The sequence below is a fragment of the Saimiri boliviensis genome, chromosome 16, assembly GCF_048565385.1.
Source record: "Saimiri boliviensis isolate mSaiBol1 chromosome 16, mSaiBol1.pri, whole genome shotgun sequence".
NCBI lineage: Eukaryota > Metazoa > Chordata > Mammalia > Primates > Cebidae > Saimiri > Saimiri boliviensis.
Genome location: NC_133464.1, coordinates 11,791,566 through 11,808,623, shown reverse-complemented (window position 1 = coordinate 11,808,623; position 17,058 = coordinate 11,791,566). Strand labels below are relative to the sequence as shown.

The 17,058-nt window shown below is 37.8% G+C and overlaps 1 protein-coding gene across 1 annotated transcript in view; it reads right to left on the bottom strand.

Annotated features, from left to right (window-relative positions):
* Positions 1-17,058, bottom strand: part of FGF14 (fibroblast growth factor 14) — a 675,796-nt gene that overhangs the window by 211,695 nt on the left and 447,043 nt on the right. The window lies entirely within an intron of this gene.

The following is a 17,058-nucleotide window of genomic DNA, read 5'->3' as shown; positions in this document are numbered from 1 at the left end:
TGATTTCCCTGAAATTCATGCTGAAAAAATAAAGGTGTGTATTTGCATGTTGATAACACCAGGGTTCACAATTTTTATTCAGTTGTTAAGAAGATCTGTGAGCAAAGCAAGAATAAGAACCCGCAACTGTAGTGGAGGGTAAAGAAGGAAGGAGAACACAACATCCAATTCTACATTATCTGACTCTAAAGGTTCCACATTCTCCTTAAGAAAAAATTAGAATATAAAAATCAATGATAAAAATAGCCTCTAATACCAACATTTAAACTTTTTGATATATTTTTCAAAACATTATTTTTTTAGAACATTATTTACATGCGAATTTGCTATCATATTTTTGGTCCAGTTTGGTGACTGAGAAGACGCAAACGTGGTAAAAGCCAGTGTGTCAAGATCAGACACTGTAATTATATGACCCAAGAGTCTGTCAGGGACTACTTCCACACTCTTCCAAAAACTCTACAACTTAAAGAGCACTTCCTCCTGCAGCTTCCGCGTGCTCTAATCTCTGGGAACAACTGGTACGTTAGTGTGAGGGTTTCCGAAAGTCTAAATATCAGAAGCCTTAGGGTTCTTGCAAAGTTGCTATTAATCTGCCTCTTATCTTGTAATTTACTTCTAAAAGATGCAAGTGAAAGTAATTTCCAAAGTGCATGCATGTGGGGAATGTTATAATTTTAAATTAATGCCTTATTCCTGAGCCTACTTTCCACTTTGTATGTAACTGCTAAAAATACAGATTCTTAAATTATTCCCCTGAGTCTTTCTCAGTAACCTACAGTATAAGTTTCGTGTTGCTTCTGTAACAAATTATAATCAACTTAGTTGCTTTAAAAGCACACACATTTATTCTCCTACACTTCTGCATGTAGACAGTCAGTCCCAAATCAATCTCACTGGATTTAAGTCATGATGTCTGCAGAGCCTTCTGAAGCCTTTGAGAGAAGATTCCGTTTCCCTGATTTATTTTTTTAATCTTCCAGAGGCCACCTGCCTTCCTGGCTCACAGACCATGTCTTGCATTACTTCAACCTCTTGCTTTCTTTGTCACATTTCCTGCTTCTGATTCTCATCCTCCTGCCTCCCTCTTCAAGATTCTAGTGATTTCCTGAGGCCCACCAAGATAATCCAGGAGAATCTTCCCATCCTGGGATCCCTAACTTAATCACATCTGCAAAATCATGTAAATTAACATATTCACATACTCACAGGTGCAGGGATAAGGATATGGGGATTTTAGGGGAGGCAGTCATTAAGTCTACCACACATACCCTGTATCCAAAACACACAGAAACAGAATCCTACCTAGCATTTGACAGTCACCCACCCAACGCTACTCTGATGGACAGAATAGCTGCTTCCAACTGCCGGTTTTTAAATGAGAGTCCTGTTCCCTACCAATATAATTTTTTAAACACCAGCTGTTTACTTGATTGAATCTCTAATAATTGCCTGCTCTTGCTTCCTTGGCTGCTCAGTATTATGTGTTATCATTTTCTGGACTGCTCCAGTACCACCTGCTTACCTGAATTTCCTGACTTTAATTATTGCATCTCTCAGAAAAAAAAAATGTACAGCAATTCTGTTATTGTGGAGACAGCCCCACATAAATCCATGAAGAATTTAATTTCTTGAGTTTATAACATGCTTTTCATGAGATTTAAGGCCATAGAATCCAGCTAAATAAAACTAAAGCTAGACATGTGATGCTTTACAAAATGAGATTTGGGGCCTAAGGCTATCACCAAATGAAGGAAACAGATTCTGCAAGTCTTTTTCCCCATCCCATTTTCATTTTTATATAGCTATAGGGGAAGCAGATAATTGCTCTTTCCTTTTAGAAATTTAGATTAGCTCCTTAGGTAAGAATTTGCCTTAACCATATAGGTTGACATTGACTGCAAACGGAAAGGTATCATTTATGCAAAAAATGTTTAAAGAAATTAGAAACGTTTCCCAGAGTTTTATGTGGAAAGAGGAAGAGAAACCTCAGGAAACAGAATTATTTCCGAGAGAGCATCATGGAGATTTTTAAATAAACAAATTTTAGGGCCCCAAGACAAGCCCTGCTCACCAAATTTTTCTTTGCTCACTTGTTCACCCTTTTATCCTTTTTGTGATGTTACTCCCTTTACCCTTCTCTGAGGTTCTGCAGAGATTTGAAACCAGCTTTCAGGGATGAGGGTACCCAATAGTTAAAAGAAGTCTTTGGCTGTGAGTCAGGATAGCAGTCATTGCACTTGACAGATTTTGCTTTATATATATTGTATACATACATAAAATATTTGAAAGCACCAAGACATATCAGCAAATGAATCTCTCCCCAACAGGCAGGAATAAACTGTCCAAACAGAATTTTTTCCTCGAGACATCTAATCGATGCAGTCAGCTGTGCTCAGGAGAGGCCTGGGCTGGCCATGCTTACAGGCTTGTGTTCATTTCTCCATGAAATGGGCTTCACGATCCTCTCAAGAGATTTAGTTCTAGCAGGACAAGTTTCAGATTAGTTTATGTCATGGATATTTGAGTACAGATAGGAGACAGCAATTTAGCATATTTATACTGTAGAAAGTTTAAATCGGAGCGCTTATTGCCTGCTGCAAGGGTCAAGGTTGATACTCAAATTCTCTAATTCCCAGCTCTTTGTCATAGCTCTCATTTCCAGGACCCGGAAGCGCCCCTTTCTGGCCTCTTTAAAGGATCATTCTACCCTCTCTGAGTCAATGATGTGCACATGCTCCCAGCTTCCCTACCTCTCTGGGGATCATTTCTTTGGCTTCTACACACCCCTGGCCTTCCCAACACACAGCTCCTGATCATCCTGATCACAGGGGTTCCACCTCCCCAGAAGCTGGAGCAGGGCCTGACCTACCACAGGCACTCAGTGTTTGTCAAAGGGAGGATGAGAATCAGAAAGGAATAGTCCCCAGTTCTGACCTGCTCCTGATGTCTTTAATCCTCCACCCAATGGTAAGACACATGTCCTTGGTCCCATTTTCTCTCTCATCCCCTTAGACCTTTTCGAAGTATCTAAAAAATAGACCCTCTCTAGAATAAGCTACTCTTGCTCTTGAAGCACTAAAAGAGACCCTGTGGGCAGAGACTTGTGGTGTTCTGGATGACCACAAGCTGGATATGCTGCATGTGGAAGGAAGCAGAGGGTCTGCTGCCTGGGAGATTTTAATAAAAGGGAATGGCATATGCAAATAAAAAGGAAGAGAGTCAACCAAGTGCAGGCTCTCTGCTTCAATGATAAATGAATCTGAAAATAAAGGCATATTTTAGTACATATTAATGTAATTATTGAGGACCATTTTTATTCAAATAACTGAAAACTAACAAAATTTGAAATTTGAAACAGTATACTTAAAATGTTCTAAGCTTGCGGCTGTGTGTGTGTGTGTGTGTGTGTGTGTAGTTTTTGCTACCTTTAATCAACAGAGAAAGTCACTGCATTTAAGAATCATATTTTCATATATTTTTCAATTGTAAGCATTCATGGCTTTGAACTGAAATCTTACTTTGTTATTTTATTTTCCCTGCCTTTAAAAGTTAGAACAAGAAGTAGGCTTAGAGATTATTTAAGCTAATAATGCCATTTTACTGATCAACACACTCAGGCCCGTGGAGGTTAGGTAATTTGCTAAGCTCAGGGCTACCTGGCAGCAGCTCCCAACCTGAATTCTGTTCTCCTGATGTGGCTGCCAGGACCCCTCCATCACAGCTCTGTACTTCTCAGAAGACTTTGGCTAGAATGCAGAAGTGTGGCCATTAAACTCTCTCCAGAGCATTTCTGGAACATGGCTATCCTCTCTCTTTTCTTGTTAAGCACAGCCCATAATTTTTTTTTTTCTATGCAGATATACATACTACTCTTAAATACTCTGAGTTGGATATGAATTACTGCCTCTGATGTTTGCAAAATAGGCCTCCCTTGGTCAATATAGTCATAAAAACATAATTTTCAGAAAGGCTTAATTCATCATCAAATACTTCATTCGATTAATACATTGACTGAGCACTAACTCTGTACCACTGTGCTTGACCTGGCTTTCAGGCATCTCCCCTCGAGCAGTTCAGAATCCAGCGGGGAAGATGGCGGCATAGGCTTTTGTGCCTAAGCGTCTCAGATGCTGTGTGTAAAGCTCATGCAAGATAGTCACTAGCCAGTCAAGGCAGGTATGGGGACTGCAGTCAGAAAATGTCAAAATAGAGGAAGCCCGAGTTACAAGCACAGCTTCATCTGTGAAGGTAAGTGGAAAAAACTTAATCTGTTTCAGGGGAAAGGATACAAAAAGCCTGTCAGTGACCAAATTAGAAATTTTAGATGGCATTGGGGACATTCGTACCAGCTGTAGAACCAGGTGAGCTAATAAACTTTAAATAATAATTCATGAAGAGCTAATTTCCATATAGGTTTGCAATATGACACACTCAATTAACTGACTTTGTCACATCATCTCACTATTCTCATGCTCACCTCTTCCCATGTTTTTCTATCAATGTTTGAGATATGGTCATTGGACTTGAAAATGTACAGATGATATGGCATCTTTATATATATGAGTGTTATATGTCCTTAATTAAATACATATATTCACATATATAGATACACACACATCCACATAAAATAGACTGGAGCATAAACAGTGTTTATCAGTAGGTGGTGGGTTGTAGACCTTTATGTTTTATACTCTTTGCACTTTTCCCCTGATTTTTCACAAGGAGCATATGCGACCTGCATAATCATAGGTTGACTTTGCTTTTTAATATAGATGTTCATTTAGAAAAGAGAAGAAAGGGGCAATGTATACATAAAGGAAAAAGTCTTTAGCTGCAGAGCAAGCTGTAGATATCCATTAGCTGATTAGAGAGATTTTTTTTTCTTCTAAATTTTAATTCGTCCCATAACTCCTTTTAAGGTAAGAGCCTATTCTATTTATATGGTATCAAAAGTCTTGCATTTCGAGTTCTTAAACAGCACATTTTCCCCTTCCCTTTCTGTTTCCAAGACATGAAATGGTTCTGTTCCAATAGGATCATTTGAAAAAGCAAACCAAAAGAGAAACCCAACAAAACCAATAACAAAACATCTTTCCTTGAAAAATCAACGTTGCAATCTCAGAGACAACTTCAATATAGCTTTTTGAAGATATATGATTCATGAATTGAGAGTATTTTATAAGGTCTTATGTCAAAAACAGAAAATTAATTTCCTGCAATAAAATATTGCTCTCCTTATGGTCATACCTTGGCTCCTGGGTAAACATACTTCATTTTATTTATAGTACACTCATGTCCCCATATCTTAGTGTTACTGCTGTATTGATAAACACAGAAATGAATCTCTGTCACTGGAATACTCTATTTTCATGACATTCCTTATGTGGTTACACAATCATTCAGTGATTTTCTTTTTAGCCTAGAGGGACTTAGTCAGTTGCAAAGTTTTTTCCATCAACTTTCCTTGGGTATTTGGTATGAACAGTTCAATTTCATTTTCTTCACAGAATAAAATTATCTTACACTGTAGCAATCCTTGCACATCATTGTAGATTCAAACATGCTCATGCGCGCACACATGCACACACACACACACACACACACAACTTAGAGTTAAACTAATACTGCTAATCCCTCTGGGTATGTCAAAGAAAATAAAAATAACTGCTTCCAGAGGGTAATTTGTTCAATCCACATTTGTTCTTCTGCTCAAAATTTCAGTAGCAAGGGACCTTATAATCATCTGGTCCTATAGTGTTCTAATAACCCTGTAAAGAGGATGTCTGTTTTCCACTGAAACAATCCAGTGATTTAGAGTCCCAACAAATTTACCCCTCTCCTTTTTTCAGAGAACTTGAGTTTTAGCATGCTCCTCTCAGAATTGGCCCCAGAGCCTACTTTCTAAAATGTCCAGTAATCTTTCACTTATTGCCCACTGGAACAAAATATTTATCCTTCTTCCATGTGATAGTCTTGAAATATTTGATGACAAAACCTACCCTAATTATTTCTATCCCTTTAGTTTCAGGAGACCTCCCTGACATTGACCCACCCATGAGCGCTATTGTGGAGATTGCACAAACCCTGCAGATTTTTTTCTGCTTGTCTCTGGAATGCAAAGGAGCCCTTCCCATCCTCTTTGCTATTCCTGGTCCTGGTTTCCCAGCTCCTTCCATTCTCCCTCACACTGTCTCAGTTCCAAGTCTTCACTCGTTTTTCTGTCTCTTGGTTTTTCACCAGCAATTTAGTTAGTAGTTTGCATTTGCTTTCTTTGGCACTTCTTCAGAATACACATTTTGATGTTCTCTTTAGTCACAACACCAAGAGACTTCAAAATGAAGCTGCAATTATCTCAATTCTCTGAAAACCTTAGGACTAGCTGCTCCTGTCTCTCCTCCTCCACCATGTTTGAAAGGCATGAGAGATTTTCAGCTTCCCTGAGTCAGGAATTTTGTTTTGTTCACTGCTTATCCAGTCTACCCTCAGAGGCTAGATGGTGCTTGGCCCACAGAAGTGATTCAATGAACTAAAGCTGCTTAGTCACTTTGAAAGGTTGGTTTCTTCTGGGTGAGCTGGACAGGATACTGACAACCAGGTTAAAGCCTCACATCAGAAATGCATAGCACAGGGAAGATGGAATAAGTATTTCAGTGGATCTGCACCTTGCAAGGCACCTGAAGAATGCTATTGACCCATTTTCAGTTTGTTCCATGTCACTCCTAAGTCTTCTTCACCACGTTTCCTATTATAAACTAGTTGATTGTTTGACTCCAGCAAAGCTCCAAAGAGCTGCCTATTACAATCAAATAGCACACTTTTAAAAGATTCTCTGGGGTGGAGTGGGTCTTAGTTATAAGAACTTTCTCTAAAAGCTCTCTAAGATCAATGCAGAATATTAAGTATTACATAAATGATCAGGCATTTCATTAAAATTAAGACAATATCTTTTCAAAGATTTTGTGGAAACATGTTCTTTCATATACTGACCAGTAGCCTTGTTCTGCAATTTTCCTTTTAGTTTGTTAAAAACAGAGTTCTTTAGTGGAAGACAGTCTGGCCCTTATTTTGAACCCACGGGAAGAGGTGTATGGTGTTCTTTTCATTGCTTTTTAAAAATAAATTATAGGCTGGCCGCAGTGGTTTATGCCTGTAATCCCAGCACTTTGGGAAGCCGAGGTGAGTGGATCACCTGAGGTCAGGAGTTCAAGACCATCCTGGCCAACATGGTAAAAGCCTGTCTCTACTAAAAAAACAAACAAACAAACAAAAATTAGCCAGACGTGGTGGTGGGTGCCTATAATCCCAGCTACTCGGGAGGCTGAGGCAGGAGAATCACTTGAACCTGGGAGGCGGAGGTTGCAGTGAGCAAAGATCACATTACTGCACTCCAGTGTGAGCAACAAAAGTGACATTCCATCTCAAAAAAAAAAAAAAAAAAAAAAAAAAAAAAAAAAGAAAGAAATTACAAAACATAAAAGTCAATAATAAAATTTAAGAAATACTTGGGTAGTACTGGGAAAGCTTTGTTTCTTGAGCCACAAATAGGTACTGGCTGAGTCGAACTGGGAGATAGGCAAGTTTCCTAAAATGTCCTAAAATGAAGTCATTTGTTAATCGATTGCCCCTACACACTTCTGAGTAATCCTTCTCCTCTTGAAATTACAGTAAATTACGTGTTTTTTTTTTTAAAGCACTTAGAAAAAATTATAAGGACAAGAAGCAGGTTCTGAAATCTCAGGCCAAGATATATTTGGCTTTAGTGTTTAACATAGTGGACAAGTTTAGAGAAAGATAAAAATCCAATCCAGTGAATTTTGAGATCAAATTTGGTGAGATGGAAGATAGAAGCTACGGGCAAAATGGCACCAGCTAACAGTTACAGTGATACCCTGAAGTCTTATTTCTTCCTAGGTCTGTTTCTTTTTAAAATCATCTATTGTCATAATTTTTCATTCTATCATCTCCATCTTTCAGACTTGATCATAATATGAAAATGACTGGATTATTATCAGTGAAGTTAGTGATATTTTATATATTCTGTTCTTAATATTTTGAAAACTTAATTATTTTAATCCTTCTAAACAAGTTCAAATGAATTACATGAAAACTAACCAAAGTTATCGACGCCCCTTTTCCTGGCCACTTTGCATGTGTTTGTAGACATTATTCTGTGTATAACTCTAACTCCTATTTGTTCTATGAATGATGAGAGATTAGAGATTCCTCCATTGTTCATAGAACAAATTCTTTGAGAGCAATAAATAAGAAGTTGTCCAGTACAAGATTTTCAAATTGTCTTTGTGAATTTGTGTTGAATTCTATTGAATTACTGTTATTAATAATGTATTGGTAGGCCAGGCATGGTGGTTCACACCTGTAAATGCAGCACTTTGGAAGGCCAAAGTGGGCAGATCACTTGAGGTCAGGAATTCAAGATCAGTCTGGCCAACATGGTAAAACCCTGTACTAAAAACACAAAAATTATCTGGGCATGGTGGCGAACATCTGTAGTCCCAGCTACTCAGTAGGCTGAAGCTGGAGAATCACTTAAACCCAGAAGGCAGAGGTTGCAGTGAGCTGAGACCATGATACTGCACTCCAGCCTGGGTGACAGATTGAGAATCTGTCACACACACACACACACACACACAAATATATATATTTGTGTGTGTGTGTATTCACATGCATATGTATATATATTATATATTTATATATATAATGTATTGGTATATTTATCTAATTAATCGTGTCTCAAATTTTACATACTATTCTAATCTTTCTTACATTAATTTAACCAAATATTCTAAATATTGTTCATATGTATATATTTGACAAATCATACTTCATATATATGTGAGTGTGTATGTGTTTTATATATGTATACACACATACATATATATAAATGTATAATTCAGAACAGAAAACAAATTTTAGTTTCACAATTTCTTTTGGATTATCCTTGGCAGACCGTAAAACTATCAATGCTCGTATCTGATTTGGTTGATATTTTTAAGTGATGACTTTTCTTACTAGCAAGGAAATAATGGGAATATAAGAAACATTTAAATGATTTGGTAAATAAATGTGGTTGTTGCTAAATCAGAAAGCAGTCTGCAAGCTGCAGTGGCAGGTGAAGGCAGCTGATTCTTCAAAGCACAACAGAAACAAACCAAACTATCATCTCTAAGAGAATGTAAAACAAAGTGGTACATTCATACATTTTAGTACTACCTATAAGTAAAGAAAGCCCAAATCACTGGCATACACAGTAACTACAGTAAACTTGAATATCATTATGTTGAGCAGTTAAGAAGCCAGACACAAAAGAGCACAATCGTGATTCCATTTTTAAAACTGGAATGTGGTCTCTATAGCTATGAGAAGGATTTTTGTCTCTGAGGTGGGAGATTGATTAGAAAGCATCAAGAGGCAACTTTTTTGGGTGCTGGAAATATTTGCATTGATGTGGGCAATAGTTACAGAGATTATACATTTGTCAAAATTCATCGATCTATTTACCGAAGTTATTTACTTTGTATATGTTGACCTCAATATAATGCTATTCAAAATAAACAAATAACATTAAGTCAAATGAGCATCAAGACAACCCATTAACTCAAATGAAGCATCAATTCCATGCACAATTTGAGTGCACACAGATTCTCTGTAAGTCCATATGCCCCTCACTCTACACTTTTCTATACATGAAGATCTGCTGATGGTTGGTGGAGATTGGGAGACTGAATGTTCTCCTGCTGCAGACTGTCTGCTGGTTTTTTCCATGGTTCCCACTGTTACAAAGAAAACTCAGTTCTAGTTTTTGTGTGTTTTTTTTGTTTTTCTTTTTGTTTTTTTAAATTTTTTGGTGAGAACACATAGTATGAACTATATCCTCCTAACAGATTTTCACATGTATAATATAGTGTTGTATCTACATACGCAACATTGTACGGCTGGCTCCTAGAACTTACTCATCTTGCATAACTTGTTTTAGGCTCATTTAGATAAAAAAGAGATTCTGGAGCTATAAACACAGTACATTGAACTCAAAGAAAGAAAAGAAGGGCAATTATTTCCAAAAGTATATTTTAATAAAATATTTCTTACTAAAGTTGTAATAATAAAGGGAAGCTCATCATTTCCTAAAATGAGGCTTAGGCCAATGTAGCAAGCTGATGTGAGAACATTATCCTCCTTTCTGCCCCTTCAGGGCTACATCCAACAGCTACTTGGGACCCCTAGAATTCACTGTTGAGTCCTCATTAACCAGGCAAGTTTGACCTCTCACATTCTGCTAACAGAACAGCTAGGTGCTTCTTGGTCACGATTCTCAAGCTGACCCCAACGACTATGGTTTGGCTGTGTCCCCACCCAAATCTCACCTTAAACTGCAGTTTCCATAATCTCCATGTGTTGTGGGAAAAATAGGTGGGAAGCAAATGGATCATGAGGGCAGTTTTCCCTATGCTAGTCTTGTGATAGTGAGTTCACATGAGATTTGATGGATTTGTAAGTGTCTGGCATTTTCCCTGCTTACACTCACTCCCTTTCCTGCTGCCCTGTGAAGAGGTGCCTTCTGCTATGATTGTAAACTTCCTGAGGCCTCTCCAGCCATGTGGAACCATGAGTCAATTTAGCCTTTTTCCCTTATAAACTACTAAGTCTCAGGTATTTCTTCACAGCAGCATGAGAATGGACTAATATACCAACCAAACCCCAAGAAACATATACCCCCCAAAACAAAACACACACAGATTTTCTGTCCATCCAGCAAATTGTCTCTTTTCTCCACAGAGCTTGTAAGTTGTCATCTAGCTACTGTGACTGATTAACTGAGGATTCATTAAATTTATCATCTTTTCCTGCTTAGGTGAGATGCCTTAATCCTTGACAAGAGATTTTTAAATATAGTACAAAATCCCAAAATGATAATACATTCGTGATTCTAGAGCAGGTCAATGAAGGAGAAATTTTGAAGGTAGTCATAGAAAGGATCTTTCCATGATTTAAACATCACACATAAACTAACATGTATTGAGTGCCAGGCACAGCAGCAGGCTTTAACATACCTTAACTTATTTAATCATTGAGACAGTTTTATAAAGAAGAAAGTCCCCCTTCCATTGTCCAGATGAGGCAGCCTGTGCACTGCTATAGGGTCATGCTGTTTGCAGTCTGCTGAGACCAGTTCAGGTTTTCTTCTTAATGCCTGACCCCTGAAGGTTGTGAGCACTTACGTGATAAAGAAGTGAAAAGAGCTCATTGTTGATTTCTTAGTGGTTCACTGAGAAGAGTTGAGTTTTGAGGGATGCATGAATCCTGACACTTGCCTTCAGGTACCCTAAAAAGGCCATATGTCATATCCCTAAACATTGCTGAGTAACAGTCACTATGGATATCAGATCTCAAGCCAGGAACACCATTTGTCAGTATCAGCCTTCCAGCCTTGTAACTGTGAGAGGCAGGTGACTGTGGATAGGAAAACACTGGCATTTCATGGACATTTCAATAGTTCATGGGGATCACAGGAAGACATATTTTAATTAGTGCCTGTTGCAAAAGATCTAGAATGTAGGACTACCATTCTAACTCAGCACCATAAATCTGTCCTCTGGGAGCTAGCTGCATTCTTCCTGAAGTTCCCTTATTTTTCCTGTTTGCCAGAGCAAAGCAATGAATGCTATTTGTTCACTGTCTTCCCACAATATTGAGCCCATGGAGTATATTGTCAATAATATGTGCTGAAAGAATAAATGAATGACTGAATGAATGAGAGAATATGCTCAGAAAGGAATACTAAATCAATTGCTACAAAGCCTTAATTTACCATCCATAAGATATTTGCGAATGAATGTTCTCTTCCTAGACAGAAAAATTAATAAGTATATAGGAGCAAATCAGTTTTAAAATATTAGAAAAAAAGGGTAGAGATGGGGGTGTCTGAAACACCAACAGAATGAAGACTGTATTTTATACAACTCATATCTCTGGGAAATATGCAAACTCCCCTTGCTAAAAAGGACAGTGCTTTAATTTGTCATAGCGTCTCCAAGCCTGCCTCAGCCCTGAAACACATTTCAGACTTGAAACCCACTGCCACTGCAGATAAAATTCTCTCTTTACATCTATGTCTTTTTACGGATTCACAGAACTAATTGAGAATAATGAATGTATCAGAATAATTCCCAGTAATGTATGGTATTAACATGGAAGCTATTTGTTACAGGCCATAAGTATGTACCTCCCAACTTCATATGCTGAAGACCTAATCCCTAGTACCTCAGAATGTGACTGCATTTGGAGACAGGGTGATCAAGTAAAAATGAGACTGTCAGGTGGGTCCTATTGTAATCTTACTAGTGTTCACATTAAAGGAAAACTGGACAGAGATCCCAGGGTTGTGCACACACAGAGATAAAACATGAGAAGACACAGCAAGAAGGTGGCCATGGACAAGCCCAGCAGGGAAGCCTCAGAAGAAACTAACCCTATTGACACCTTGATTGTGGACTGTTAGCATCCAGAACTATGAGAACATTCATTTCTGTTATTTAAGCCACCCAGTTTGTGGTATTTTCTTATGACAGCCCTAGAAAACTAATACATTGTTTGAAAATGAACTCACCCTTCTGTTAAAAGAAAAATATCTGAAATCAAGAAGGCCTGCCTTCACGCACTGAATAGACAAGCAATGGCTTTACACAGGCTTTCAGACAGGGCATCACTAAGGCCAGATCCTCATCAGGTTCTGCCAGCCACCTACTGCTGCATCAACATCAGTGGGTATAGGAACAGTCCACCCATCAAGCTTTCACTTCCAATTTCACTCTCTCGGAAACTAAATCTACTTATGAATAAAAAGCACCATCTTCTTGCAGGCAAAGATTGCCTTTGACCATTTGCTTCATATGCAACAAAAAAGTCCACTGGCATAAAGGAGCCTGTCTGTCATGTGTATTTACCAAGAGCGATTTCTCTTTTCCAAGTACTGTTAACATTAATTATGATGAACATCTGGTAGAGAATATTTTTGTGAAATTAATGCTTATAATTTTTCCCTCAGCTTTTATCTCTAGTTAATATTAGACATGAACATGAGAGGCACATTGATTTAGTTCCTAATAAAAAGGGCTACCAAAATACTACTGTGCCAAATTTGTCCCAATAAAACCTGTGCCATGGAGAAAATTTTGGTGGTAGAAAATTAGTATTTATTTTTCCCTTTCATTAATTAATGAGGATTACACAACTTATTTTTTCCTTCTAAATATATCCTGTTGGATCTCACAGCTAAGCATATTCTTTAACTATAATTGTTGTCCTCAGCCTAGATATCGGGTATGTCTGTCTTCCTCACTGCTACATTTCATTTGACCTTCAGTATTTAAACTAACAAATGTACCAAACTTTGCTTTTTCCTCATAAGCTTCTTCAATTCTTTGCTGGAATTAGGACCTAAATGATAATTAAGAATTACCCTTTTTAGGAAAGGGAATACTTTCACTAAGGAGAGTAGCTCTTCACTGAGAGTATTGTTCTTGCCCCCCAGGGAGCATTTGATAATGCCCAAAGACATTTTCTAGTTACCACAGTGAAGTGAGGAGGAGCGCTGATGGCCAGGGATATGTGAACCATTGTACATCATGCAGCACAGCCCTCTCCACAACCAAGCATTAACCAGCTCAAAATGCCAACAGTGCTGAGGTTAAGGAGCCCTGCGGTGGAGTGAGCAGATTGGAAACATCAGAATAACATTCAATGTTTGATGAATGAAGAAACCTCAAAAGTTTCACGTTTTATATTGATCTCTAACTTTTCCTGTGTTATACTTTATCATTCCAGAGAAACAATTGTTCACTATAATTCTGTGCATTTCATAGATGTTTTTGATTTCCTTTGTCTGAGTTTTAGTGGCAGAACTTCTTCAGTTCTAAAAATGGGTTCAAAGTTATTAACAGCACCATTACACAAACTCATTTTAATGATGATTAGAAATAGCTTAGTAAGCCATAGGCAGCTTCCTAAACAATCTCAGTCCATTTCTTACTTTATTTTTGTCTGATTTTCCATGGTCCCAAGAGTCATAGCACATCCTCTCTGTCCATTATCTGTTATGGTAAGCTTAACTCCTACCTTGAGTAAGGTTGAATGAAGATGTTAGACTTAAGTCAGAAAGTCTCAGGGAGTTGGATTAATGCAAGACCCTAAAATGTGCCACTGACTATGGTTGTTAGATTTGCATCTTGAGTAACAAAGTTCCATAAAAATCTTACCAATATACAGTCATCTATCCTCCTCCTTGTTTGTAATTCATAGACTGTAAGTGTCGATCTGTTTTGTACACCTGTATTTTCCATCTGAAGTAGTCTCACTATGAGAAGGATTCAATATGTACACTCTCTGTATTTAATCTACTTTATTGGAAAAAAATTGAAGACAAAAACCACCAGTAGCTCCTATTAAGTAAAAGTGAGACAAAGAAATAGCATGCTTTAGAAAGAAATCGCATGAATGAAAGGATCAAAAATTGAAGGAACCCTGATATCCAAGAGAAGGAAAAACAAAAATAGTTGGAGAAAACAATAAAATTTTGCAGAGGGATAGATTACAGGGACAGAACAAGGTAATTCAGAGAGCTCTGGGTAGAATGCAGAATCCTTTGCTTTGCTTTTCTCCTTAAATTGGCAAAATGGCCTTGGCCAAGTCACCTCTCTGGACCTGCAAAAGCGACTTTTCTTGAATGATGTGGTTCTAAGCAGTAAATCCCTAGTTATATCCATCCTTGGGTTGGCTAGTAAGAAACTCCAGGATCACACACTGGAATAGGCAGGCTGTCAAATACAAGTCAAATACAGGATAAAGGGCAGAACAGTGTTTCCAAGTGGTAATGAGGAGGTCTCCCAAAAGAGGTCACCTCTTCCTCTGGAAGTATGCAAAAGGTGGCAGACAAGGGAGAGGAGGGGAGGCTCTAGCATTCAATGGAGCCATAATTCTCCAGTGGGAGATGAATGAGAAAAATATTCCCTTTGTGCACCTGTTCTTTCCAAGGTGAATGGGAAACAGCACAAGGAGAGAGGGTGGCCTACTTTCCATTCTTCAAACATGAAAAGCTTGTGCTCGCCTTGAGGCTTTTGTACAAATTGCTTTCTTCTACCTGAACTGCTTGATACGGCTGACCCTTCCTTTCATTCAGGTTTCTTCTCCAATATCACCTCCTCAGAAAGGTATTCCCTGCCCATCCAATCTAAAGTAACTGACAATCCACGGGAACCACCTGCATTCTTTAGACCTCACCTATTTTCTTTGTCTGCTCAAATCTTTCGTCAGCATAATATCTCATTTTGATTTTTGTCTTCCTACATTTGGTGATTAGTCTTCCTCCTCAACAGTGTAAATTCTATGAGATCAGGGGCCCCTTAAGTTTCATTCGTTGCTCCATTTCCTGCTCCTGGCACAGTAAAATTCAATAAATATTTGTTGAAAGAATAAATGAAATAAATGAGTAAGAAATCCTGCAAATAAAATTTGCAGGTAGGAGGACAGAAAATGGAAACAAAGTATGTTAAGAACAGACAGAGTCTTCTGGAAACACTTCTAAGACTTAGAAAGGAAACAAGAGCTGATCCTGTGGGTCAAGGTCAAGGTAAAACCTGAAGAGTCCACAGAAGGATAAACTTTCAGTGAGCTGAAAGCAGCAGCACTGTGGAGAGATTTATGTTTTCAGCCTACTCAGTCCTGAGGTATAGGATCCTACAGCTCAAAATCTGAAAAAATGGAATTCATCGCAAAGCGAAAACACACTGAGCAGAGACGGAGCCACCACCTTTGCACATAATGTAATGATCGTCATCGATCGTTACATTATGTGCATGCTCCCAGCTACTGCTGTAACTACCCAATCCCAAAGCTAGTCAACAGCAAGATTCCACACTAGCTCTTATTTGGCCAAGCTATATTTCTATAACTAGGATAAATTGCTATTTGTGGATTTCTATACGTTATAATAACAACAAGACCATTTTATCTGTGTGTTCTAGTTACTTTTTCTTCCTATGGCAAAGAAAAAAAAAATACAGCTTTCACCATTTACAAGTACAAATTTCAAGGAGAAATTTCAAAAGAGGAGTAACAAACTGTCCTGAGTTGCAGCACGTCTCCCGAGGGTTACATTTTGCTGGGTCTTCTGCTGCCTGTTTTTGGCACTGAACCCAGGAAGCTTCTCTAGAGCACACAGAAATCTTGCAAAAGAGGCCATTTCTAGTTAGGCTTTTGTCCAGCTGCCTAGTTAAATAAATTAAATTCTCAGATTACGAAATGTGCTTCAAAGGTTTAACAAATTGAAATGTCCTTAAGTATTTCAAATAAAATAAAGAAGAATTCCCATTCCAGTAGTGCTCTACTTTCCTCTTCCAAGCCTATGATGAATGTCCTGAAAGGAATCAACCCAGGTAAATTTTTGGTGAGTAATTGTTTTAAATGATCAAAAAATTTACCATTGCATCATGGTAATCATTGATTTTGCTTATTCGGAAGCATTAAGTACAAACCTTATTTTGTAAAATTATATTTTTTACTCTCAATATTTAAGCCTCAACCATCTTAAAATAGGAACTGTTACTATGTTGTAATCTTAGGTTTAGAGAGGAAACTTGATTGCTTATCAATCATTAATTATTGGGCTAATATAAAACTAATATTTTTCTTTTAAACAATAATGGCATCTTTTAAGATTGTATGCCTTAAAATCCTTACCTGAAAATGCATCCTGGTGAAAGTGAAATGTTATTCTTCACATACAGTAACTGTGTAAAGTGCAGTGCAATTATCTGATTTGCCAGCAGTGGACACTGTTACTCTAGTTATCACCACAGAGTAACTAGGGAAAATCCTGTTTAATATCTCAGGAAATGCCTTCTCCTTATTCCCCTAGATAGAGCAGAAGCCTGTAACAGAGGCAACTCTTCTGGAAAAACAACAAAATAAATTTTAGGAAAAAAAAATACTAGTGTTATTAATGAACACACAAATATAATTAAGAAATAAATTTTCACACTT